The following is a 27,865-nucleotide window of genomic DNA, read 5'->3' as shown; positions in this document are numbered from 1 at the left end:
GCTTTGAGATCCTGAGGTTGTGGCCACTCTAGAACTGCAGATAACTTGGAGGGATCCATGGACAATCCAGAGTCAGAGATAACATAACCTAAAAAGGAAACCTGTCGGGTCTCAAAGATACACTTTTGCAATTTAGCATATAGACGATTTTCACGTAATTTTTGTAAAATTATTTTGACATGAGTACGATGTTCAGAAACAGAGGCTGAAAATATTAAAATGTCATCCAAATAAACAACAACAAATTTCCCTAGGAAATCTCGAAAGATGTCATTAACAAAATCTTGGAAGACCGCTGGGGCATTACAAAGACCGAATGGCATGACTAGGTATTCATAATGACCCTCGTGAGTGTTAAATGCAGTCTTCCATTCATCTCCCTGCCGGATGCGGTTATAAGCTCCGCGCAAATCTAATTTAGTGAAAACTCGAGCTCCAGACACCTGAGTAAAGAGATCGTCAATGAGTGGGAGAGGGTAACGATTCTTCACTGTGATCTTGTTTAACCCTCTATAATCAATGCATGGTCTGAGTCCCCCATCTTTTTTCTCCACAAAGAAAAACCCCGCCCCGGCAGGAGAGGAAGAAGGTCTAATAAAACCCTTCTCAAGATTCTCTTTTATGTAATCCCTCATAGCCTCTTTCTCAGGACCTGAAAGGTGAAACAACCTACCCCGAGGAGGTATGGTACCAGGTAATAACTCAATAGGGCAATCATATGGTCTATGAGGGGGAAGTTTGTCAGCCTCCTGTGGAGAAAATACATCTGAAAATTCTTGGTAACATACAGGCAATTGATTGGCTTTAACCTCAGTACCACGTAAAGGAAGCAAACTAATACAGTTTTTAAAACAAGTATTAGACCATGATGTGAGTTGAGCCGACTGCCAATCAAATGTTGGATTATGCAAGCGTAACCAAGGAAGACCTAATACGACTGGGGTGGAAGGTAAATCAAGCAAGAAAAACTTAATCTTTTCACAGTGACAAACACCAATTTTTAACAGGACTTCAGGTGTGACAGTTATAGGTTGGCTCAACACCAAAGGAGAGTCATCAATAGCTGTGACACAAATTTCTTCAGACAATGGTAAAGCAGGAATACCTAGGCTTTGTGCGGTAGTGAGGTCCATGAAATTACCTGCTGCCCCACTATCCACAAAAGCCTGACCATCAAAAGAATTGTCACTCCAGATAATATTGCAAGGTAATAATAAACGATTCTTATGAGGAGATACCTGACCGCCTAGGTGAGTTTCCTCGATCTCACCTAGGCGCTGGAGTTTTCCGGCTGCTTTACAGGGCAGGAGCGAACCATATGACCTGAAGCTCCACAGTACAGACGAAGACCCATAGAGCGTCTTCTAGTTTTTTCAGCAACAGATAACTTAGAAGCCCCCAACTGCATGGGTTCTGGATCATCTAACCCAGATGGTTTTGGAGGAGAACCAGGAGGTGGCAGTACTGGAACTGAAGTGGACCAGTTAGGACGGAAGGAAGAAGACTTCTCCTGACGTCTCTCCCTGAGGCGTCGATCTATCTGAATAGATAATTTGATGAGATCTTTAAGTGTGTCTGGAATCCCGACCCTGGCAAGCTCATCTTTCAGTTGTTCAGAAAGTCCACGTCTGAATTGGTGCTTCAGAGCTGCATCACACCATGCTGTATCCCCTGACCATTGTCGGAATTCCGTAACATACTCCTCCACAGGGCGTCTAGCCTGACGGAGTGACTGCAGGGCCATCTCTGCTGCGGTCCCTTTACTAGTATCCTCATAAAGTTCAGCCAGTGCTTCAAAAAGACTCGCAGTACTAGAGAGGGCTGGATGCTGCTGATCCACCAATCGTAGTGCCCAAGCCTGCGGTTCCCCTTGTAACAAGGATATAACAGCTCCAACACAAATATTTTCACTAGCGTAAGTTCTGGGTAGAAGTGAGAAATGCAAATAACAAGCACTGCGAAACAGTCTAAACTTGGTTCTATCTCCCGCAAATCTTTCTGGCAAAGGAAGTTTAGGCTCAGGAGCAAGAGACACAGTTTGGTCCACTGGAACAGGAGCAGGAACTGAGTTTTCGATAGGAATAGATACTGGAGCAGCAGGCGGAGCAGAAGTTGAGGGAGCTGCTGGATTGCGTAACTGCTCCTGGATTTGTGAATAGCTCCTTTGAACGTCCTCGACTGAAATCCGAAGTTGAGAGACAAGTTCACATAGGATCTCCATCTGGGAACGTTCCCCGTTACCATCCATCTTGGTAAAATATTGGGGTAAGTTGGCCCGTGATAATGTTATGTCAGGCTTGGCCAGTTATCAGTTCACAGCTCAGCTCCTATGCCCCAATCTATCCCCACCTTCTTCACCCTATGTGGCGCGTCCCCGCTTGAACGGGAGGTGAGGAAACAACACCTGCCCGACTTCGGTTACACCCAGGCCTTGTAGGTGCAAGGTATAGGAGCTGAACGTAGAGTGAACTATGTAACTCACCAGAACCTAACAGGAGATAAGCAGAGTCCAGTAACAATCCGAGGTCATACACGTACAATCAGAAGTATCGAGGTACACAAGGAGCAGGCGAAATCAAGGTCAGGCAATCCTAGGTCGGTCCAGGCAGAGATCAGAGAATAGTCAGGGATCAGGCAGAAGGTCGGTTCAGGCAGCAGGCAAAGCGTAGTCAGATTCCAGGCAGAGGTCGGTTCACAGGTTATCAATAAGCAGAAAATCACACCCAGCAAAAGCACACAGCCAAAGCTATCACGGGCAATCACAGGAAGCACTCAGCAGGTTTAAATACTTCATGCAACCAATCAGTGGTCGACCACATGCACACAGCAGCCAATCACACGCAGGCAATAATCCTGTTTAAGTGTCAGCTGAAGAGATCAGCAGCAGGTAGCAATACATGTCAGTTGGGTAACTACTCAGCTGACTAACAAAACCTCCTGGCTGTATATTAGCTATAGCATACTGGTCAAAGTAATCGCCTCTGGCGTGAGAGGCCAGGGTTCAAATCCAGCCAGGGACAGTATTCATATTTTATATATTTATTAAAACCCATGTCAGTTGACTAAACTGTCAGCTGACACTACCTCTGTCGCCGCCTCAGACCATACTGTGGCCGAGAGGAGCGAGAAAACCGCCCACCAGTATGCGCAGAGCGATCCCCAGTGCACGCATCACCAGCGGAGGATGGCCGTTGACATGCGGAAGTGGAGGTTCCGACGCAACTCTCATCATGAGCGGTCGCATTGCGGGAACCTCCAGGTGAATTCCTAACAGTGAGGCCTTAGACTGTATTGAAAGCAATTTGCTGGACACTAATTTGTCTAATACAATGGTGTACTTTCTCCTTGATGTGTTAGAATGGATCCTCAGATGCAATTATTTTAAGTTTCATGGTAAATTTTATTTCCAGGAACAAGGGGCGAGCATGGGATCACCAGCTGCCCCTTCTATTGCGAATATATTTGTGGAATCCCTCGAGAAAGTATTTTTTCTTGATAATTCGAAATATAGTGATCACATCTTCCAATAATATAGATTCGTGGATGATGTTTTAATTTTATGGCGGGGATCTATGGAAACCCTTGAGGAGATGGTGACTGAGGCTAATAGTGGCCACAGCACTATTAAGTTTTCCATGCAAACATCCAGGGAGTTTGTTAATTTCCTGGATGTTACCATTTCTAAACAGGGAAACAGGTTATGTACAAAACTGTTTAAGAAACCCACGGATAGAAACAACCTACTTAGGAAAGATAGTTACCACCATCACCATACCACGAGAGCTATTCCTAAGGGCCAATTTATAACAGCAAAAAGGATTTGCTCCATGCCAGATGATTATGCCTGGGTTGGACAGGAATTGGTGGACAAATTTGTCGCCAAGGGTTACCCACGGGACCAGTTATTTTCAATTCAGGAGGAGGTTAATTTGCTAGATAGAATGGACCTACTAAGAGGCAGCAAAAAAATAGTGGGTGGAGACAAAAGAATACCGTTTGTGATGCAATTTGGGAAAAATACCTCCCTTGTAAAAAAAACAGTTAGAAAGTTGTGGCCTGTACTTAGTACTGATCAGGGGGTGGGAGGTCTTTTTCAAGAACAGCCCCTGTTTGCCCTTAAAAGAAGAAAAACCATCCTGAATAAAGTCAGGAAAGTAGACACGGCCATCAGTTCAATTAAACAAAATCATCAGAGGAATGGTACTTTTGCAGATTACAGTTGCAATGTATGTTCAGCAATTGTGAGGGGCAACTCCATCTCCCATCCACACACTGGGAAGAAAGTGCACATTAGAGGGAGGTTTTCTTGCGCAAGCACATATGTGGTCTACGGTCTAAAATGCCCGTGCGGCATGATGTACGTAGGCATGACCACACGTGCAGTGCGTGTTCGAATTCAGGAACATAAACGTTATATTAGTAAGTTTCTGGAGGGAAATGATACCTATGAGACTTCAGTGTCTAGACATTTCCGTGAGGCCAGACATAGACCATCACAATTAAGATGGTTGGTACTGGATGCTTTAACCACTTGTCGACCGTGCACTCATAACGCACGTCTGCAAAGTGGTAGCTGCAGGACCAGCGACGCAGATCTGCGTCACCGGCTGCAGGCTAATTAATCAGGAAGCAGCTGCTGCGCTAGCGGCTGCTTCCTGTCAATTCACAGCGGGGGGCTCCGTGAATAGCCTGCGGGCCGCCGATCGCGGCTCGCAGGCTAAATGTAAACACAAGCGGAAATAATACGCTTTGTTTACATTTGTACAACGCTGCTAACAGTAGCAGCGTTGTACCAGATCAGCGATCCCCGGCCAATCAGCGGCCGGGGATCGCTGTCACAAGACAGGCAGGAGCCTGTTAGAGGCCGCACAGGACAGATCCGTTCCTGTGCAGCCTCCAATCTCCGGGGCAGGGAGGGAGGAGAGGGAGAGGGGGAATCCTGCGGTGGAGGGGGCTTTGAGGTGCCCCCCCCCGCCAGCCACACGCAGGCAGGAGCGATCAGACCCCCCAGCACATCATCCCCCTACTGGGGAAAAAAGGGGGGCGATCTGGTCGCTCTGCCTGTTGTTTGATCTGTGCTGGGGGCTATAGAGCCCACCCAGCACAGATCTTCTAAAACAGTGCTGGTCCTTAAGGGGGGGGGGGGTAAAGGCTGGGTCCTCAAGTGGTTACATTTGCAAGTAAGTGGGGGCTATAAAGAAAAGTTGTTGCTCCAGAAAGAGGCGCGTTGGATCAATTATTTGGGTGTGGTATACCCAAGAGGGATGAATGAGCATGTGCAATGGAAATGTTTTTTAGAAATGCATTATGATGTGGTTTTAAAGGGACTCCAAGCTCAAGTAAAAAAGAAAGTTGTACTCACCCGGGGCTTTTTCCAGCCGAGTGCTGGTCGGGAGGTCCCACGACGGCGTCCTGGCTCCTCTCCTAGTCCCCGCTCCGGAATGGCCGACCGGCCCCAGCCCGGGCGACACTCTGCTGAGTTTGGGCTGTTCCTTCCGCGTATGACGCGGCTGACGTCACACGCCGGCCGCCTCGCGTCATCACGGCGGCCGGCATGGCAGTACGGCGCATGTGCGCTTTAATCGCGCATGCGCAGTACTTTCACGCCAGCCGCCAGGATGACGCGAGGCGGCCGGCATGTGACATCAGCCGCGTCATACGCGGAAGGAACAGCCCGACACTCAGCAGAGTGTTGCCCGGGCTGCGGCCGGTCAGCCATTCCGGAGCGGGGACTAGGAGAGGAGCCAGGACGCCGTCGTGGGTCCTCCCGACCAGCACTGGGCTGGAAAAAGCCCCGGGTGAGTACAACTTTCTTTTTTTACTTGAGGTCGGAGTCCCTTTAAGGTTATACAGTAGAACCAATATGATATTCTAGTGGTAAGTGATTACTGTTACAGAATTCGTCTTTCTTTTTTAAGTCGGTGTTCATGGGTAGCCCCAGTGGAGTGCCCTAGGAGTACAGTCAGTGGTTACATATATATTTGAGTGATAGCCCGTAGGGGAATTCCTCCTTTATGAACATTTTAAAATAATTATTTCTATTTTTTCTATGAGTATTTATACTTGATTTAAGAGAATATTACATTAAAGTAGTTATGAGTGTTTGCAGGTTGGCAGTAAAGAGTGGCCTATGTCTAGGTAGTGATTTCCACGCCCCCTACCTAAGGGGTGTGGCTTCCATGCTAGTATAAATGTAGATGTTGGGATTGGTTTCATTATACACCTGATGAAGAACCGAGATGGTTAGTAACATGTAATGTTGCTCCACTATCAACACATGCTTTAATCAGCAAGCCCTTTGTGTGTCGCCACTTCGCTGTTCTCACACCTTTGGTTTAACCCCTCCATGATGTCAGCCGCTAATCAGAAGTAATGGCTGCTGTGGCCAGATGCTTCTGTGACAGCCATATTATCTTGACCAGCCATGCTGAATGCTTCATAGGAGTCGGATCTCACCGCAGAAATGAACAATGCTGCACCTTTGAACTGGAACACCTTGGCCAGCACTGCCAGATGCCAAATGTCAGCAGTACGGATCCTCAGCAGCATCAGCCATCACCACTGGTTTTTCATGTAGAACTGGGTCATCACTGCCTCCCCCCGCCTTTTCCTTAGGGATAACAGATGATTGCCAAGTGCGATTGGGGGCACCATAGTATGGCAGCCTCATCTCTTGGCTTTAGGACAATATCCCCCCCCCACTCCTTCCAGAATCTGTATGAGCCCAAACCAATTCTTGGTACAATCCCCCCTTGTACTCAGCAAAATAAATGATTCTGTTTCTGAAAAAAAAAGAATATGACTGCTACTGTAGACATAGGTAATAGGTTTCATACCCTAAATGGAAATGTTTAAAATGCCCCAAGGATGGATTGGAAGAAGAAAAGGACGGTCCCACAACATCTGAGACTGAAGACTGAGGAAGCTAGAGAAGCATGTGTGAGCATGCTCTTTAAGCGCACTACTTAGCATCTGCAAGCCAGACCTCTGCTTTGCTAATGCTCCCTTGTGGGACTTCTACTCTATTACTAAAGGAAAGCCATTATTCTCAATTGGAAACAGAGATACCCTCAAACTATACAAGGATGGAAAAAATGGTCAACAATTCTTCGCATATGTATAAAGCTGCATACCTGGTAAGAGGCTGCTCATCTAAATTTGACAAGATATGGAAACCATGGAGTTCAAAAAAGAACATGACTTAGACCTATGTCAGATTAGTGATTATGTATTTACAGCAATGAGGGCTGTGGCATAGTTTTATTTTCATGGATGTTTTGACTAAGACTGCAATGCAGTATGGTGGAATTAATTGTGATTGGGATGAAAGGGGGGAAGGGGGGGGGGGGGTCTGCTTGGGTTGTCCATAGGGGATAATCTGTTCTGTTTATACCACCACATACGATTGGATATAGATGTTGTAATTTTCTTTGTGAAAATTTGAATAAAAATAATAAAAAAATAATAAAAACTTACTTCTGCTCCAGTGGTGGGCCGAAATTTTGCATAAGCGAAATTTCACATTGAAAACTTTACGCATTTACACAATTATGCATCATAATCGTAATGTGAAATTTCAGGGAAAATCGTCATTAATTTTGTATATAATAGTAATATTTCATAATTCTGCATAATTTTGTGCCTACTTTAGTGGTTGATAGCAAAGCCCCCATATATGCTATTGCTACCAAAATTGCTACACATATTAAGGAGTAAAAAAAACATTTTTTCAAAAAGATCTTGTAGTTTTTGAGAAAATTGATTTTAAAAATGCAAAGAAAAATGTTTTTTTAAAAATGACCAAAATGGTCATTTTTTCTGAGTTTAAAAACATTTTTTCTTTGCATTTAAAATCGATTTTCTAAAAAACTACAAGGTCTTTTTGAAAAATTATGTTTTTGACTTGTACCCACTATTCTCCTTAACATATGTAGAAATGTTGGTGTCAATAGCATGTATGAGGACTTTGCTATTCCCTGCTAAAGTCGGCATGAAATTACATGAAAATTACGCAAAATTTAATGCGAAATTACAAATGACTATACGAAATCAATTAAATGTACAAAACGTAATTACGTATAGGCAAAGTTGCAAAAATGTACGTGAAAATTAGCAAAATCATAATTAGCGGATTACAATCATCACTGCCCAGGGATGCATACCACATTCACAGGCAGACAGCAGACTATGGTACTTAAAGTGTACCAGAGATCCTGAAATATAAAGGGCTTGATTCACTAAAGCGTGCAAAGTGTTAGCACGCCAGTGAAAAGCCACTTTGCACGTGCTAACATGCTTTACATGTACTAACATGCGCATATAAGTTTGCGTGCGTAAAGTTTTGTGCGCAAACGCTTCGTGTGCAAAGTACCGTGAACTGCACTGACTTCACGTGGTAATGATAGATAGATCACGCGAGCGCAATGTAAAACATTGATTATTAGTGTATATACTTCATTATGCAGCGCGTGTAAGACTTTGCGAGCGCCGCTTTACAGTACTGCACATGTTAATGTAACCACCATTCATAATTACTAAGTATTAACATACTCTATTTTACTGTGCCGATGAAGCTCCATTGATTTCAAGGCTTTGCACGTGCAAACTAGGATGCTAAGTAGTTTGCACGTGCTGACTAAGGTGCTAAGTAGTTTGCATGTGCAAACTAGGGTGCTAAGTAGTTTGCACGTGCAAACTAGGGTGCTAAGTAGTTTGCACGTGCAAACTAGGGTGCTAAGTAGTTTACACGTGCTAACTAGGGTGCTAAGTAATTTGCACGTGCTAACTAGGGTGCTAAGTAATTTGCACGTGCTAACTAGGGTGCTAAGTAATTTGCACGTGCTAACTAGTGTTGGGCGAACAGTGTTCGCCACTGTTCGGGTTCTGCAGAACATCACCCTGTTCGGGTGATGTTCGAGTTCGGCCGAACACCTGACGGTGCTCAGCCAAACCGTTCGGCCACATGGCCGAACTAAGAGCGCATGGCCGAACGTTCCCCGAACGTTCGGCTAGCGCTGTGATTGGCCGAACGGGTCACGTGGTTCGGACCCGAACGCGCTCTGATTGGCCGAAGTGTCACGTGGTTCGGGTAAATAAATACCCGAACCACGTCATATCTCCGCCATTTGTCTGTGGGTTTAGCTTTGGGTAGGCAGGCAGGGTAGTTCGCGCTCCAGCCACGCTAGCCAGGGTCCCCCCTGTCATTGTGTCGCTGCTGGGAACAGTAGTACACCGCTCGCTCAGCCACACTATATAGCATTCTGTTTACTGCCACTCTGTGTACCTCGCTCAGCCACATTAAATAGCATTCTGTTCACTGTTCTGTGTCTGCTGGGAATAGTGGTACACCGCTCGCTCAGCCACACTATATAGCATTCTGTTTACTGTTCTGTGTCTGCTGGGAATAGTGGTACACCGCTCGCTCAGCCACACTATATAGCATTCTGTTTACTGTTCTGTGTCTGCTGGGAATAGTAGTACACCGCTCGCTCAGCCACACTATATAGCATTCTGTTTACTGCCACTCTGTGTACCTCGCTCAGCCACATTATATAGCATTCTGTTCACTGTTCTGTGTCTGCTGGGAATAGTGGTACACCGCTCGCTCAGCCACACTATATAGCATTCTGTTTACTGTTCTGTGTCTGCTGGGAATAGTGGTACACCACTCGCTCAGCCACACTATATAGCATTCTGTTTACTGCCACTCTGTGTACCTCGCTCAGCCACATTATATAGCATTCTGTTCACTGTTCTGTGTCTGCTGGGAATAGTGGTACACCGGTCGCTCAGCCACACTATATAGCATTCTGTTTACTGTTCTGTGTCTGCTGGGAATAGTGGTACACCGCTCGCTCAGCCACACTATATAGCATTCTGTTTACTGTTCTGTGTCTGCTGGGTTGTTGTGTCTCACAAAGCGTGGCCTTCTCCTCCTGCGCCTCCTCCTGTTCCATCACGTCTGCTGCTGCTGGGTTAGCGTTGCCGCGTGGTCCCTGTTTATTGAACCACTTATCTTTATTACATTTTCTGACTGCATGGCGGTAAAAAGCATGCTATCCGCACGCTTTTTGTCCTCATGCAAGGCCTGGGTTGTTGTGTCTCACAAAGCGTGGCCTTCTCCTCCTGCGCCTCCTCCTGTTCCATCACGTGTGCTGCTGCTGCTGCTGCTGGGTTAGCGTTGCCGGTCCCTGTTTATGGAACCTCTTATCTTTATTACATTTATGACTGCATGGCGGTACAAAGCATGCTATCCGCACGCTTCTTGCCCTCATGCAAGGCCGGGGTTGTTGTGTCTCACAAAGCGTGGCCTTCTCCTCCTGCGCCTCCTCCTGTTCCATCACGTGTGCTGCTGCTGGGTTAGCGTTACCGGTCCCTTTTCCTGGAACCTCTTATATGTATTACATTTATGACTGCATGCCGACAAAAAACATGTTACCTGTGCAAAGAAAACAGACATTTCCCGCATTTAAAAGACAGTTTTCCCTTTGAAACTTTAAAATCGATTTTCTCAAAAACTATAAGCTCTTTTTGCTAATTTTTTTTCCCTCTTGTACCCACTCCCAAGGTGCACATACCCTGTAAATTTGGGGTATGTAGCATGTAAGGAGGCTTTACAAACCACAAAAGTTCGGGTCCCCATTGACTTCCATTATGTTCGGAGTTCGGGTCGAACACCCGAACATCGCGGCCATGTTCGGCCTGTTCGGCCCGAACCCGAACATCTAGATGTTCGCCCAACACTAGTGCTAACTAGTGTGCTAAGTAGTTTGCACGTACTATCTACTTAGCACCCTAGTTTGCACATGCAAAGCTTTTTATCACGCTTTTGTGAATCAAGCCCAAAGTGTGAGTCCCACGCTGTCCTCCCGCGGTCTGCCGTTTAGCGGCAATCAGCCCTGGTAACTGGCTCAGTTGGGTCCAATCTGGGTCTTCTGTGCATGTGCGGACCTCCCGTGCATGGGCAGAAGCCCCAGACTGACGCAACTGCAGCAGTTAACGGGGCTGATCGCGGCTGAACGGTAGATCGCGGGAGGATTTCAAGGGACTCACATGTGTTTATGGGGCTGGAGGAAGCTCCGAGTAAGTATTAATTCTTTGTATTTCAGGATCTCTGGTTTACCGAGTAAATAGGGTGGGGTAACAATGGAAATGTGAGGGTGATAGAAAGGAATATCACTGTAAGCCTGCCTCTTCCTGTCCAAAAATTTGACATTAGCCAAAAGTCAACATTTTCAAGGGGTGATTATGGGGACAATGTAGAGAGGTATGTGGAGCCAACATGAATCTGTGCTTACCTTACATAGCCTTACAAAGTCAGGTGTCATTTAAAATGATGGCTTTGTGGGTATGTGCGATTTTGAAGATAGGCATAAGCTGTGAATACTGTGTGTATATAAGTTTCCTCATATGTGAATTTCAGTTTATAACAAGAAAAGAAAAGAAAAGAAAAGAAAAAAAGTGCAGTTCTTAGTTCAGGCTCTGAACAGGAAAGAGGTTGTGTTTAAGTTCCTTAGAATGAACTACAGTGAGTCTGGTATATCAGGCGCAAACAATGTGTTAGACATTTAACAGTCTTGCCATTTCAGGGTTAAAGCACAGAATGTCTACACTGGGAATAAGTTCTAGAGTCGAACTGTTTTGTTACTGACATTAATGTTAATGGACTCTATAATTCTCTGTAGCGCACACACTCGCTTCCCTCACATTCTCCCCACAGAAAAAGCCATAATGTAATCAGCGCTGATGCATTGCTGAGGAGGATCCGTCTGTTTTACGACTACCAGCCCTGAAGCTTTCTCAAGTGAGATACAGCTCTTCGCCTGGGAACTGATTGGCTTCAATGTCAGTGGAGCAGAGAAAGGGATTAGAAACAGAACCAGGACATATTAAAATATGGAACAAACGGGCTTGCTGCAAGAAGGCCAGAATGCTAAAGATCAAAAGAGCTGCATTAGAGCAGAACTGTCATATGAACAAAGTGCAATGCACTGTAAGTTTATCAGTTGGTCGCTTCTTGCTGAGCGTTTAGCCCAGCTGAGTTTAGAAAGCTAGACGCCTTATCTTCTGAGATGTGGTGAAGGCATGGCTGCCTGCTTAAAACATTTCATATTATTGTTTATATTATTGTTTATATAGTGCTGACATATTTTGCAGCACTTTCCAGAGTAACTTTTCCTTAGTCACAATTTTATGCTCCTTACAATAACGTCACGTAATATACGTACCGTATGACATTATATGGCTACTCAACCTAACAGTATATTTTTGGGATGTGGGCAGAAACCAAGAGTGGCGTAACTACAATTAATGGGGCCCCCCTGCAAAACTTTGATGGAGCCTTCCATTGTTCACACCCCTTCCCTTGCATCCCCATTGATGCCATTAATGGCCTTGGGCCCCATCTCACAAGGGTCAAACCACAAATGTGGCCGTCAAGATCTTCACAACCATAACATGTGTGGCCACAAAAACATGTGATTTGAAGTATGGACCCCTGTATGGGAGGAAGGGAAGGTTAGTAGCTGGGGTCCCCCACAGCTCTGGGCCCCCCCCTGCAATTGAAGGTGCTGCTCCCATCTAGCTGGAAACCAGAGTGCCTGGGGGAAACCCACACAAAAGGAGAACATGCATGTAGTATGGAAATTACTGCCTATGAAAGCAGATTTTTTTTTAAAGATGACAGGTTTCCTACAAAATGATACTGTACATAATGAAGTGTAAAGCTATAAAACAGGCTTAAATATGTTTTCTAGAATATCTGTATTCATTTATAGTAGAAAGTGAAGAAGTTAGGAGCAAGTGATTAAAATAATTCAACTTGTCTGACTGCTATTTTTGTAAATAGGGCAGACTGAATATACTGTAGAGGAAAGATGTGCAACTAATAGACTTTCACTCTTTCCAACTATAATTATTCAGATAAGATGATGAGCAACTCGCTTCTGTAGGCAGCTTAAAGTGGGATTGTCAGCCACAAAATTAAATACTATTTACCCACTGCTCTGGGTTTATTATGCAGCCTGCAATCTGACCCTGCATTAATTTGCAAACATTCCAATCTAATCATAAATGTTTCTGCTTTAATAAATCTTATCTCAGTCAGCCTGGCTCTATTTGGTACATTGCCCATGAAAAGGAAGCTTCCCCTCCCACATTACTGCTCCTCACTGATTGGCTGAGGGCAGTTCAGAGGGGAGAAGATGCTGAAATATGATCTATTCTCTGCTCACATATTTACAAAGCAAGCTAGATATGACAGTGCAGTTTCTAGGAGAAAAAAAATATAGTAAGTGTTCCTTATTTTTCATTGCCATTATTCACACAATTTAAAGATTTGATGCTGCTATTCCAGAGATATTCTCTTTGGAGAAGTAAGTGTCATGATGCAAAAATCTGTGCCCACAGTATAGAGCTAATAGCATAGTGGGAGATTATTCTCCTTCACTGAATCGTCACCTGACCCTGCCTTTATCCTCCCTTCTGCAGCACTCAAGGAGGGTGTGGCCAGGGTCAGCTCAGTTCTCAGAAGAAATTACTATCTGCTGCCCTCTTCCAGCTCCTACTTCATGTGAGTGATGATGGGATAGGGGGAGGAGTTTGGACAGCTCATAGTCCGCGGTTTATTCTCTTTCAAAAAATTTGTATTAAGTTTTACCATTTTATAAACATACTGGACACACAAAGTGCATAACTAATGGGAAAAGGTCATACACTCCTAACCCTAACCTACAAAGCTCTCTACAATCTCTCTCCCCGGTACATATCCTCACTAATCTCCAGATACAAAGCCAATCGCAATCTCAGATCGGCACATGATCTTCTGTTGTCCTCCTCTAGAATCAACTCCTCACATTCACGTTTACAAGATTTCGCACGCGCTTCACCCCTCCTCTGGAATGCCCTCCCACAACACATCCGTCACTCGCCAACCTTTGTTACCTTTAAACGCTCTCTAAAAACACACTTGTTCCGACAAGCATATGCTCTACCTTAGGACACTTCCCTTTGTACTAAGGCCAAATTGCACTCCTACTAGGTATCCTAAAACACAAAGCCTCTATATATTTGCTGCATACTACCCCTCCTCCTGTTTCCCCCCCATTCCCTTTAGATTGTAAGCTCGCAAGGGCAGGGCTCTCTCCCCCTTTTGTGTCTTGGTAACCATTATACATTTTATTCATCATGTTAATTTTATCACTGTCATTACCAATTCTATAATTTGTATTTTGTATCATTCTTTGTATTTTGTCACTAATTATGTATCTTGTATATTGGTGTACACCATTGTCTGTATTATTATGTACCCCATGTTTGTTTCTTACTTTGTACAGCGCCACAGAATATGTTGGCGCTTTATAAATCAATAATAATAATAATAATACACAATATCCATACCTTATATTCATAATGGATACTTTGTGAAAGGCCACTCACACAAAGATAATGTAGTAACATTCTACTAAGCTCCAAAATTGAATTATTTCTATCACCTCAATCATGCTCAAACACCAAGGCCTAGAAAGTGTGTAGGAGTGCAGTAAGTTGGCTCACTCAAGATCCGATGGAAGAAAAGAAAGTACAAGAGAAAGAAAGAAACTACAGACAGGTCGAAGGAAGATAAGGTAGAAGAAATTAAAAAAGAGGGAAGGGAAAGAAGTAAGAAAGGTTAGCACCCCCAAGCAAGGATCACAAAACAGATGATTTGAAGCAACCTTGTCACAGTGGACCGATATATGATTACCAAGGGTTCCAGATTTTGTGAAATTTAACAACCCTATCTTCCAGTATGCTTGCCATTTGCTCTTGTACCATGAAGGCCATGACCCTCTACTTTACCTCTTCAAAAGGAGACAAACTGTGTCCTCCAGGCCTTGGCAATCATCTGTGTTGCTGCCACAAAAATAAAATGAGCAAGAGAGTTTTGAGAGTTAGTGAGAGACTCAATCTTAAAATGCAGCAGGGCTGACCAGTGGTCCCTCGAGGCGTACGTACAAAAAGGGCGCCCAGACAAAAAGGGCGCGGGGTGTAAACGCTAATTAAAATTTAATCATTAATAGCGTTTATAAAAATAGTGTGCTATATTTCGTTTACAAATAATGTTTTACAAAATTATAAATCATTAAATAATGTTTATGAAATCGGCAATTGTGAAAACGTTAATCTTCCCTGTTTCTAAAGTGAAACTTATAATTACGTTTATTAAAAAAACGATAATATATGTTTAATTGTTATAATTATATATTATTGTGAATAACCTTCATTTATGGTTTGTTCTTATAATAAAATCTGAAAATATTCTTTATAACGATGATATAAATATAACTACGTTCGTAATAAGTGTTGTAAAACCTTAGTAAGTATTACTAAAATTTTACTAAAACTATACCTAAGCCTACTCTCACACAGAACCCTCCCTGTACCTATCCCTAACCCCTTGGTGGTGCCTAAACCTAAGACCCCCCTGGTGGTGCCTAACCCTAAGACCCCCCTGGTGGTGCCTAAACCTAAGACCCCCCTGGTAGTGCCTAAACCTAAGACCCCCCTGGTGGTGCCTAACCCTAAGACCCCCCTGGTGGTGCCTAAACCTAAGACCCCCCTGGTGGTGCCTAAACCTAAGACCCCCCTGGTGGTGCCTAACCCTAAGACCCCCCTGGTGGTGCCTAAACCTAAGACCCCCCTGGTGGTGCCTAAACCTAAGACCCCCCTGGTGGTGCCTAAACCTAAGACCCCCCTGGTGGTGCCTAAACCTAAGACCCCCCTGGTGGTGCCTAAACCTAAGACCCCCCTGGTGGTGCCTAACCCTAAGACCCCCTGGTGGTGCCTAACCCTAAGACCCCCCTGGTGGTGCCTAAACCTAAGACCCCCCTTACTGATCGCTTTATTATGTGGATAATAATGTTTTACTAATTGTGGCTGCAAAAAATATATTGCAATTTACGTTACGTACTGATCGCTTTATTTTGTGAATAATAATGTTTTACAAACAGTAAGGGATAAAACTTTAAATAATGTTTTAATTAGTTAAATAAGATAAATATGTTTAGTATTTTTATAAACGTTATTCGGCACGGGTGCATTTTATAAACGTAAATCACCACAAGCACAGTTATAAATCATTAAAAATCTCCGGGCGCCGTTTGTAAACGTTATTTATCTCCGGCACCCTTTTTTCCTGCTCGGCGCCCATTATACGTTATTTATTATGAGAGTGAATGGCGGCGCCCTTTTTGTCCACTAGCTGCCTGCGCCCTTTTTTCCCGCTTCCACCTCGAGACCCTTTGCCTAACAATGAGTGTATCAGCCGATATATCCTATTCCAGAATCTGGAAAGCATAGGACATGACCAAAATATATGTAGCATATCCCCTTTAGAGTTACAACCTCAAAACAAAGGCCTGAATTTCCCCCCCGGTAAATGAGAGCTGGAGCCCAATACCACCTTAAAGGACTTTATAGACTGATTCAACCATTGACAGATTGAGGGAGAGCCTAGGGATCAGACTCCAGGTCCCCCCCCCCCCCTCCTATTCCTCCTGCGTTTTGCTGCCCCTCAAATCAGACTCCCATTTGTTCCTACCCATGGTGGAAAGATTGAAGTGGTTCATTCAAAAGTAAATAGAGTTCAGAAATGATACCTTTGGTAAAGGCCTCATTCAAGCAAAATCTTTCGAATCTCATCAATATTATCAGAAATTGGGTTTGTAACCAGTGTCTGAGCTTAAGGTAACAGAATTTCTCTGTTGATGGAATTTGGTATTTTTCACGTAGGTCGTTCCATGTCAAAATACCCGAACCACGAGTCAGGGATTTGATTTGTTCAAGGCCTCTGTCTCTCCACCATTTAAAACCATGAGGATTGTCGAAACCAGGTGTAAACATAGTCTGCGGTTTATTCTAACCACCTTGCATCCGACACTTAGGCCTAGTACACACTAGCAATTTTGATTGGCCAATCATTGGTCAATTTTACCACCTCCATGTAGTATGACCATTTACCTATATAATCTGCATAGAATTGAAAATCTGTTTGGCCCTCATACTACATGGAGGTGGTAAAATTGACCAATCATTGGCCAATCAAAATTGCTAGTGTGTACTAGCCTTTATGCAGGAAGTCACCAGTGCAAACCCAGGCAGGCATGCAATAAAAAATGGATGCTGTACATTGTAAATTATGATGGATTCCATTTATAAAAAAAACTACAAGTCTGAGCTTGTCATGTTTACTATTCAAAAATGCTGGGACTGGTGAACTTTACAGTGTCTCCTCAATTGCAAATTGTCCTCCTAATCCAGCAAGTTTACCATTGCATCAATCCATGCCTGGTCACTTTGTAGAACCACATATCAGCAGGCACACAACATTCAGGTTAAAGGTCCGTACACACGCCAGACTTTAGGCAACGACGGGTCCGTCGTTGCCTCCCGCTGGGTGGGCGTGCCAGCGACAGTCCGGCGTGTGTACGCTCTGTCGTCAGACTGATACGGCTGTTTCTGAGCGATCCGCCGGGCGGATCGCTCAGAAACAGCCGTATCAGTCTGACGACAGAGCGTACACACGCCGGACTGTCGCTGGCACGCCCACCCAGCGGGAGGCAACGACGGACCCGTCGTTGCCTAAAGTCCGGCGTGTGTACGGACCTTTAGAAGCAAGGAATAAGGAGTAAAGTAATGACCATGGTAATGTCAGGAGTGGTGTTGCCAAGCAGGTAGCTTGGGCGCTTTGGTAAAATAGGTGCTCCCTAGACCCCAATATTAATTATGTCGGCTCTTGGGCAGTTATTTGGGTGCTGCTGGTATTGGTAAAGGGCGAATTCAATGGTTATAATGGCAGAGATTACAGGGGGTCGGTTAGAGTTAGGCATCGATAGAGGGACCGTTACCATAGGGTTAGGGTTACTATAGAGCGCATTAGAATGATATAGGTAATTTTGACCTTACTCTACTAACGGCTATCCCTGGCGCCAAAATTACTGCACACCCTTTTTCCATGGATGCCTGTTGCTGCCCTTTTTAATGCATAATCAGCACAGGTATTTTCATGGCTATTGTGTTCATTCAGTTGAAATCAAGGACACCTTTGGAGGTAAAACATTCCCTGTTACAGCAATATATTAAAAGCTTCCTCTCCAAGTATTTTTCACAGAAAAATCCCAAGTATTCTCATATATTTAACTAACCTGGCATTAAAGTCTCAGCAGGAAACGTCTCTAGGCTTGTGGGAACATTGGTTGCTTAACATGGTAATGGCCCATACTCACGGACTACAAATGTCGCCGCAACACGCGGCGCACGCGTGTTGCAGCGACAGGTCGCCCGTGAGTATGCTGCGTTGCCCGGGCGCGCACCCCGAACTGTTGCTCGTCGCTGATGTCGCCAGGCAATTGAACCGCTCAATCGCCTGGCGACAGTCGCCGCCACAACTCCGCCGCAACTGTCGCTAGTCCGCGTGAGTACGCGGACTAGCGACAGCAACAAGATAAGTATCCATTGGGCTTCCGGCGGGGGGAGGCGCAACAGCGACAGCTTCCGTCGCATCAGTTGCCAGGTCCCTCCGCCGTGTGTATGCGGAGGGACCTGGCGACGAGCTGTCGCCGGCCTGTCGCGCACACGCTCACGTGTGCTGGTGACAGGCCAAAAAGCTGCCCGTGAGTATGGGCCATAAGAGTTTTAATGCAACTAGATTATTATCAGATCCACCCACATAAAGTGGTTTTTATTTTTGTATATTTTTTTTTTTACTAATGATTACGGATGCCCTCCAATAACTTCTGACCATGAGAGGCTTTAACAATTTTTGCCCATTTTGTTTCATATGCCAGACATTAACTGTAAATTGCTTTTATCTTAAGTGAAGAGCTGTACATGAGCTATATGCTTGTTTACATCTAGCAAACAATATTTAAGCTTATGGATGAAGAAGAAATTATGTTCTAGCTTTTATAGTCAGGTGACATTTTAGAAGGCATTAAGGTCTTAAACCTTATCACACATCACTGAGTTACAGTACACTCCACATTGATACTAGTATATCAGAATATGCAATAATGCAAAGATTTCACTTAGCACTAGAGTATAATCTATTCAATGCAGGGTGTAGATTTTGATAACCAACTCCCAGGCCCACATGCAATTGACTTTTTCTCCTGAGTTTTCTACTACTGTAGGTGATATTGTCACCACTTATCAATAAACAAAACTAATTTACCTACTTTTCTTGTACTTTTTCAATTGCAGAGTGCTGAAAAGTTATTGTAAACAGAAGATGAAAAACTGCAACGTCGTAGGAGAAATCTTAGAAGAAAAAGTCAATTGAATAAGGCCTCCAGAGAGCTATGTAAGAAATCATACCCCGTATGTTGTATAACGGAATAGTAGTAAAATTAAAACTAATTCTGAAGTCATCATATTGTTATACATTCAAGCTACATTCACACTGGGGAGTTGCATGGGAAAATATAATCGCTTTGCAAATGGAGCTATACTGCTATGGTATATTCACATCGGCACAGTAGCAGTGTGGTGGGACAGATCCGTTGGCATAACAGGAGGCATACTGTGTGGAACCCGGCAACAAGCACATTTTTACAGTTACAGTGAAGCACACTTTTCATTGTCATCACTCATTTGTGCTGAGAGGTCAGAGGCCATATCAAAATTTTGCACCCCAAGATTTGCAGGTATGTCATGTCTGACACATAATCAAATGCAGAGGTCTTGAAATAAACAGTGGACCTTGCATTACACACAAAAATAAGTGATCAGTTTTAAAGTGAACCTGCAAATCTTTTGCAGTAGATCACATCTATGAGAACATTATACAGGTTGCCATTTTATGATTGCTTCAAGTCTGACTTAAAGTGCACCCAAACTTAAGCTCGGGTGCAAAATGAGATACTTACCTAAAGAGAGGAAAGCCTCAGGATCCTATTGAGGTTTCCATTTCTGCCTTAAAGTCCCTATCACTGAGCGGGCCTACCCCCCCCCCCAAAAAAAAAATAGCGATAAGGCATTGTTGCTAATCATATTGCGGGCGTGCAGCTCCTATTTCTGCATCATGGCCGCGCATTGGCCATGCACAGTGAGCTGGAGCTGTGGGCCTCGTGCTACTACGCATGCATGGCCCCGATGTGGATGGGGGCTGCACTCAGCGACGGGAGGCTTTGGACCACTGAGAGAAGCTTCGATAGGATCCTAAGGCTTCCCTCCCTTCAGGATAATATAGTTACATGGTTATTTTGGTTGAAAAAAGACATACGTCCATCGAGTTCAACCAGTATAAAGCACAACACCAGCCTGCTCCCTCACATATCCCTGTTGATCCAGAGGAAGGCGAAAAAACCTTTACAAAGCATGGTCCGATTAGCCCCAAAAGGGAAAAAAATTCCTTCCCGACTCCAGATGGCAATCAGATAAAATCCCTGGATCAACATCATTAGGCATTACCTAGTAATTGTAGCCATGGATGTCTTTCAATGCAAGGAAAGCATCTAAGCCCCCTTTAATGCAGGTATAGAGTTTGCCATAACGACTTCCTGTGGCAATGCATTCCACATCTTAATCACTCTTACTGTAAAGAACCCTTTCCTAAATAAATGGCTAAATTGTTTTTCCTCCATGCGCAGATCATGTCCTCTAGTCCTTTGAGAAGGCCTAGGGACAAAAAGCTGATCCGCCAAGCTATTATATTGCCCTCTGATGTATTTATACATGTTAATTAGATCCCCTCTAAGGCGTCTTTTCTCTAGACTAAATAAACCCAGTTTATCTAACCTTTCTTGGTAAGTAAGACCTTCCATCCCACGTATCAATTTTGTTGCTCGTCTCTGCACCTGTTCTATGACTGCAATATCTTTCCTGTAATGTGGTGCCCAGAACTGAATTCCATATTCCAGATGTGGCCTTACTAGAGAGTTAAACAGGGGCAATATTATGCTAGCATCTTGAGTTTTTATTTCCCTTTTAATGCATCCCAAAATTTTGTTAGCTTTAGCTGCAGCGGCTTGACATTGAGTACGATTATTTAACTTGTTGTCGATGAGTACTCCTAAGTCCTTCTCCAACTTTGATGTCCCCAACTGTATCCCGTTTATTTTGATGGTGCTAGACCATTGGTACGACCAAAATGCATGACTGTACATTTTTCAACATTGAATTTCATCTGCCATGTATGTGCCCATATAGCCATCCTATCCAGATCCTGTTGCAATATGACACTATCTTCATGAGAGTTCATGTCTGATTTTTAACCTAAGCTTTGGCTCAGGATTACTTTAAGTACAATTTTTCTTTTCACTCATATTGCCTATATTCATATGTTTATGGAAAATGACTCATACCTGTCTACTCACATAAACTGAGTTAGAGAAAATCAGAAATCAGGTCTGCTGACCTCAAATAAGGAAACAGACAACTGGCAAGTCCTTATTATCACCAATTATATCTGTACATGTATTCAGCTTACTAAGCTAAATTTTGATACTGGTTTCCTTTAAAGAGCACAAAACTCAAAGTTTTGGTGTTTATGTAATATTTTTCACCAATAAAAAATGACACAGCTGGTGTTTATGTACAATTTTTGCAACTTGCTCCGACATATGTATATGCAGCAGGGTGCAAGGACTGGATGACTCTGGACGCTTTCTGATATTTTACAGTTAAGAAGCATTAGGCTTTATTTATTTTTATAATTACAGTAACATATCAGTGTTTGTTACTTCTTTTCAGACTTGGCACACAGTTTTCCTTCTGTGCGTCTGGATGGTACAGAGATCCCGCTTAACGCGTAGTTACTTATTGGCACAATTTGTTATTTACTGCAAATCTGAAATTGGATCTGTCTGTAAATTACATTTCATGCGAATCGAAAGGGCATGACAGCAAGGGGACAGAATGCTTATCGTTTGCATGATGATCTGTTTCATAGCATGTTTTATTACAATTAATCTCTATTGTATAATACAATCTCAGGTTATATCAAGGGCATCTCTAGACCAAGGCATCTAAGCCTTTCACACTGTTTCTCCTGACAAGTCACCTGGATCTTAAATTTGTGACTTTGACCAGAGATTGATAGGGGTTGCATCTTCAATACTTGTATTTAACATGTTACATGGGTGATTTAGTCCTTTTGCAACAGAGCTGTTACGGGACAATGGTCTTTGTCACCACAAGCACTTGTACTTAAAAAACAGAGCGTTTAGTACGCTCACCTTGCATCACTCATTCCCAGTTCAAATCCCAGCCAGGACACTATCTGCATGGAGTTTGTACGTTCTCCCCATGTCTGCGTAAGTTTTCACTGGGCATTCTGGTTTCCTCCCACATCCCAAAAACATACAGATAAGTTAATTGTCTTCCCCCAAAATTGGTCCTAGACTGCAATACATACTGTATACTGCACGATTTATACATGAATATGGTAGGGAGTAGATTCTAAAGGAACTGACAAAACAATATACTCTGTACAGCACTGCAGGAGAGGGTGGTGCTATATAAATACAAAATAATAACAGAGGTCATTTCCAATTAAAGGGGCTGGCTGCTTCAGAGCTGGGTGTGTTCTGATGGCTGAGATAGGGCATAAAGTATTCAGATTGGGGCTCTGATGGCAGTAAAAGAGGGTGTGATGTCAATAAAAGTGTCAAAAGAGAAAGCTGGCACTTAGCAATCTATATGGCTTCATAGAAACCGTTAACCACTTGAGGACCACAGTGGAAAACCCCCCTAAAGACCAGGCTCATTTTTGTGAAAATGGCCACTGCAGCTTTAAGGCCAAGCTGCAGGGCCTCAAAACACAGCACACAAGTGATTCCCCCCTCCTTTTCTTCCCACCAACAGAGCTCTTTGTTGGTGGGGTCTGAGCACCCCTGCATGTTTATTTATTTGTTTATTTTTAAATAAATATTTGTTTTGTTCATAAATGTTGCTATTTGTTTAAATTGTTATATATAGTCCCCTCCTTCCTCCCCCCGCCAGCCAATCCATGTGATCAGCTGTCATAGGCCTCAGCCTATGACAGCCGATCACCACCGACAGTCAGGAGGGGACAGCCGTGTCACACGCCTGTCCCCAGTACAGTGCTGCTGCCGATCACAGCGCAGTACATATAAATAGACGGCGATCACGCCATCTAACAGTCTTCCGAGCGGCAATAGCTGCTCGGAGACTGATGACGGGGCGGAGCTCCGCCCCCCGATAAGGAGATGTGCGCCCAGCCTGCGCACGATCTCCTTCTGTAGCTGGCTCCAGGACCTGATGCCAATTGGCGTTAGGCGGTCCTGGGGCTACCGCCACGGCCACGACCATTGGCGTGCTTCGGTCCTGAGGTCCTAATAAAGCAAAAATTTCGGGACTGCGCAGGGTCCCTTTTTCAAGGCAACACCTGCTCAAGGCAAGAATCTGTCTGCGCTTGTACTAGCAAAAAAAAACATAAAATGCAGAACAGGCGTAATCACCTCTATACACTCACTGAGAGTGATGTGATGTGTGCTGCAGCCTCCCGCATGCATACCGCACATTCAGTAAGTGTATGTTTTTTTTGCAGCTACAAGTGGCAGACAGATTCTTGACTATAGCAGGCTGTGCCTTGAAAAAGGGACCATGTGCATCCCTGAAACATTGGCATTATTAATGGCTTCTCTGAAGCAATAAATATTGTTAGACAAAGTGCCAGCTTTCTCTTTTGACTATAGGCCAGGAGGCGTCATCCTCCTTGTAGCTGTAGCACTCCTGCATCTAATGACAGTGGCTGATCCAATTGTGGGTGTGCGACAGCTTTAGTATAAGTGTAACTGGAAGAAAAAAAGTGAAATATGTCCTGATAAGTGTCTGGTAATGGTCTGGCGTGGTAAAGATAAGAACTGTGGTTTATGGTGCAGTCCAATTGCTTTAATTGCTTTAAGTAAACCAATCAACCATCCCCTCCCTGGCCAATGAGTACAGTAATTGTGGCAGTAATTGTTCCGATGTCCTGTAATTGTAATTAGCAGATTAAGATCATCACTAGTGGCGATTTAGAACTCAAAAGTAATGAACATGTAGTATGTTTGCCATTTTCTGTTGGTTTACAACACTTTAACCGCTTGAGGACCACAGTGGTAAACCCCTCTAAAGACCAGGCTGCTTTTTACTGAATTGGCCACTGCAGCTTTAAGGCCAAGCTGCAAGGCCGCACAACACAGCAGCACATGAGTGATTCCCCCCCCCCCTTTTCTCCCCACCAACAGAGCTATCTGTTGGTGGGGTCTGATCGCCCCCTTTGTGTTTATTTTTTTTTAAATAAATATTTATGTTGTTGTTTTTGTTTTGTTTTTTACAAGTTCTCTTTTTTACTGTATTTCCTAATCCCCTCCCTCCCCCCAGCCGGCAAATCATGGTGATCGGCTGTCATAGGTTTCTGCCTACGAGAGCCGATCGCTCTCTTGTCCCCCAGGGGGACAACCGTGTCACACGGCTGTCCCCAGTGCAGCGCTGCTGCTGATCGCAGAGCCGCACCATGTAAATAGATGGCGATCACGCCGTCTAACAGTCTCCCGAGTGGCAATCGCCGCTCAGAGACTGAAGTCGGGGCGGAGCTCCGCCCCCCGAGCAGGAGATGCGCGATCTCCTGCAAACCCTGGCCCCAGGACTTGACGCCAATTGGCGTTAGGCGGTCTTGAGGCTGCCGCCGTGGCCACGCCCATTGGTGTGGGGCGGTCTTCAAGTAGTTAAAGTGAACCTGTGTTTACTTTGTTATGGGAACTACCATCATCACTTTACAGACACAGAGCTATTTACTTTATAGTTAGATAACCTATAGGAATTGCGACACTTGGGGCACTTCTACTCCAGTGAAAAGTTTTACTCCACAGCGTTGTTCGCTCTGCTTGTTCAAATTTAGCCCAGCCACCACTTCCTTCAACAAAATAAACATATAACATGTCCCATCAGACTACATACTAAAGACATGCTTTATAGTTTGTTATCACAAGCCTATGCCAAGACATTTTTTATTCGGTAATTTGTCCATCATGTCTTTCTAAAAAAAGACTACGGCTAATACATCAACAGAAGACGCACTTGTCATAGATGGCATGCTAGCTACAACATATTGGTTGCTACAGACACAATGGAAGTGGTGAGAACTATGGGGTCATGCTGTTAATGGTCTCATTGGATCCAGTGTTATCGTTCATGGCACAACCTCATAATGTGAACCTAGCCTTACCCTAATGCTGATAGATTTACATTAGCAAGCATACCATAGACTGCTAATTCTCGTAGTGCTCAGTGTGATTTGCCTTCTTAAAACAGAAGGTACTTTAAATTAACATCTGTAGTTACCCACAATGCACTGCTATTGAATATGTAAATTATCTCTTTATGCCCCTGAAGCCAGGCTTACAACCAGAACCGGTGGTGTACAGCAAGCCTATAGCTTTAAATTTTACGAAGCCACATGAACCCAACATGCAGACAGCATTGTTTCTGACTTTTGCTCCTCCTCAAAAATGGCAAGAATAGATATGGCTCTATGGGATAGGGCTTGGACTGCAGGTCGGGTTGATGTAGCTCTGTAAAATGTAAAGCTATAGTCCCCTATACTTTTAGCCCCCTATACTTACCCTAGTGGTTTTGGATCACCCCGAGCTGCTTGGCTACTCTGTTAATTCTTGTAGAAACCAGATTTGGAAACCGTTTTAATTGAAAAAAGGTCTGTATTCTATACTATGCCTGGGAATTGTATTACCTTTCCAAAATGTATGGCACAGTAATATACTGTGTTTACTTTGCAAGCCTTTGTGTTTACAAGAAATTAGCATCTGCCTATCTATCTTAAATTATTCTTGTCTTGTCCTTTTTCACATGCTTCACATAGTCTTTGTTTTTCTAAAACCACCACGTTATCGCTATATACACTGTACCACCTGTATTAACGCTAAAGAAGAGTCAGCTTGGATATAGAAGAGATTCTAAAGAAACCTCCAAGCAACTTCACAGTAGAAATTGATAGGCTATCTCTCAGGCTGTTATAGATTTTCTATTTTCTCTCCTAGCGTAATATAATAAACTGATAAATAAGTGCCTGTTAGATGAGGGAGGAGGACATCTCAGTTATTTATTTGTATTGCTGAGAATCCTCCCATTAAATTTAATAAAAGCATATAGTGCATTTACTGTTGGAGAAGGCTAAACCTCGTACTGGGAATCCTGATATTGTACTGAAAGTGGAGAGAGCAAGCTCGGGAAGCACAAAGGAAAGTGATTTATACGGAACACTGTATCGTCATTTCCTTTAGACAACCTCATTATATTCCAAAAGTTTGTACAATAATTCCTTGCAGCGATTTTCATAGCCTAGACTCAGAACGATGCATTGGAATTCTCTCTCTGCATCTAGCTTATGAATTAGTATAGATGTCAATTGAATTGCTCTTTAAAAAAACAAAACAAGTGCACATAAAAGGGAAACTCAGGACAGGATAATTTCCGATTCCGCAGAGGGCATTTATTTATTTTGCTGTATTGGTTAACATCAAGAAAATAGTTCCACCCTCAGACACACATAGCAATACAGGTTTATAAAATGTCTGCGTTCACAGCCACACACTAGGCAAGAGTCCTGGGACCCCCTGATGTTGCTTGCGAACCCCGGTGGGTCCTCTAAAGCATCAGATGTATAATGAATCTGATTGGGTCATAGAGAATGCCAGAGCCCTTATCTCCCAAAGAGCCACAGACACAAAGGTTGCTTTGGTAAGTGGAACCATTGAATGGACTTAGTTTTTGGCCACTGCTTATACAACTAATAATGAGACCACCAGCACTTGAAATGAAGGAAATGAGCAAGGAAGGCTAAAGGTGGTCATACACTGGCCCGATTCGCGGCCGTTTCGACAGCAGATTCGATCCTGGGATCGAATCTGCTGCCAATCATTCGCGCTAAACGCACCCGCCGATCCGATTTCCCCCCGAAATCGGATCGGTCTGTCGATCGCGCCGTGCGGGAAATTACCCTCGATCGCCCGCGGGTAGGGAGCGCGTCGCTAGCGGCGGCCGATCCGATCAGGTATACATTACCTGACGCTGGCTCCCGGGCGTCTTCTCCGCATCTTCTCCGCGCTGCACCCGCTCCATCCCGGCGCTTCCTGTCACTGCATTGACCAGGAAGTTCAAATGGAGGGCAACCTGAGTCATAGGTGAACCAACAGACTTAACAAGTGTGGTCTCAGTCTGAGACACATAGTAAAACAGACTACCTTGCCTTGGAGTAGGTTGTTGGGACCTCTGCTTTCATGGTCTTAGTAGAAGCCAAGGTCCAGAGAGACATTGTTAACCTCAGGTTGGAGAAGCAAACCTTGGGAGCCTCAGGTTGGAGAAGCCTCTGAATCCTTGGGCTGCACAGCCACTGGAGAGACACTGGGGACCTCATATTACATAGTCTCCGTACAAACAGTGGGAACCTTGGTTTGCACTGAACCTCACCTTGCACAGTTCTGAGACTGACATAAGAGACATTAACCACTTGAGGACCACGGTCTTAACCCCCCCCCCCCCTAGTGACCAGGCAATTTTTTACAATTGGGCCACTGCTGCTTTAAGGGCTCACTGCAGGGTTGCACAACTCAGCACACAAGTGATCCCCCCCTTTTCTGCCCACCAACAGAGATTTCTATTGGTGGGCTCTGATCACAACTGTGTTTGTTTTGTTTATAAATATTTATTTTTTTATATTAAATAATGGCATTTTCCCTTTATTTCTGTATTTACCCACCCACCCTCTTCCAGCCAGCGAATCACAGTGATCGGCTCTCATAAACATCAGGCTATGAGAGCCGATCACTTCCTGTGCCTCCAGAGGGGACAGCCGTGCCACACGGCA

The sequence above is a fragment of the Hyperolius riggenbachi genome, chromosome 2 (genome assembly GCF_040937935.1).
Source record: "Hyperolius riggenbachi isolate aHypRig1 chromosome 2, aHypRig1.pri, whole genome shotgun sequence".
In the NCBI taxonomy this organism is placed as follows: Eukaryota; Metazoa; Chordata; class Amphibia; order Anura; family Hyperoliidae; genus Hyperolius; species Hyperolius riggenbachi.
Note: the sequence above shows the minus strand (reverse complement) of the source record.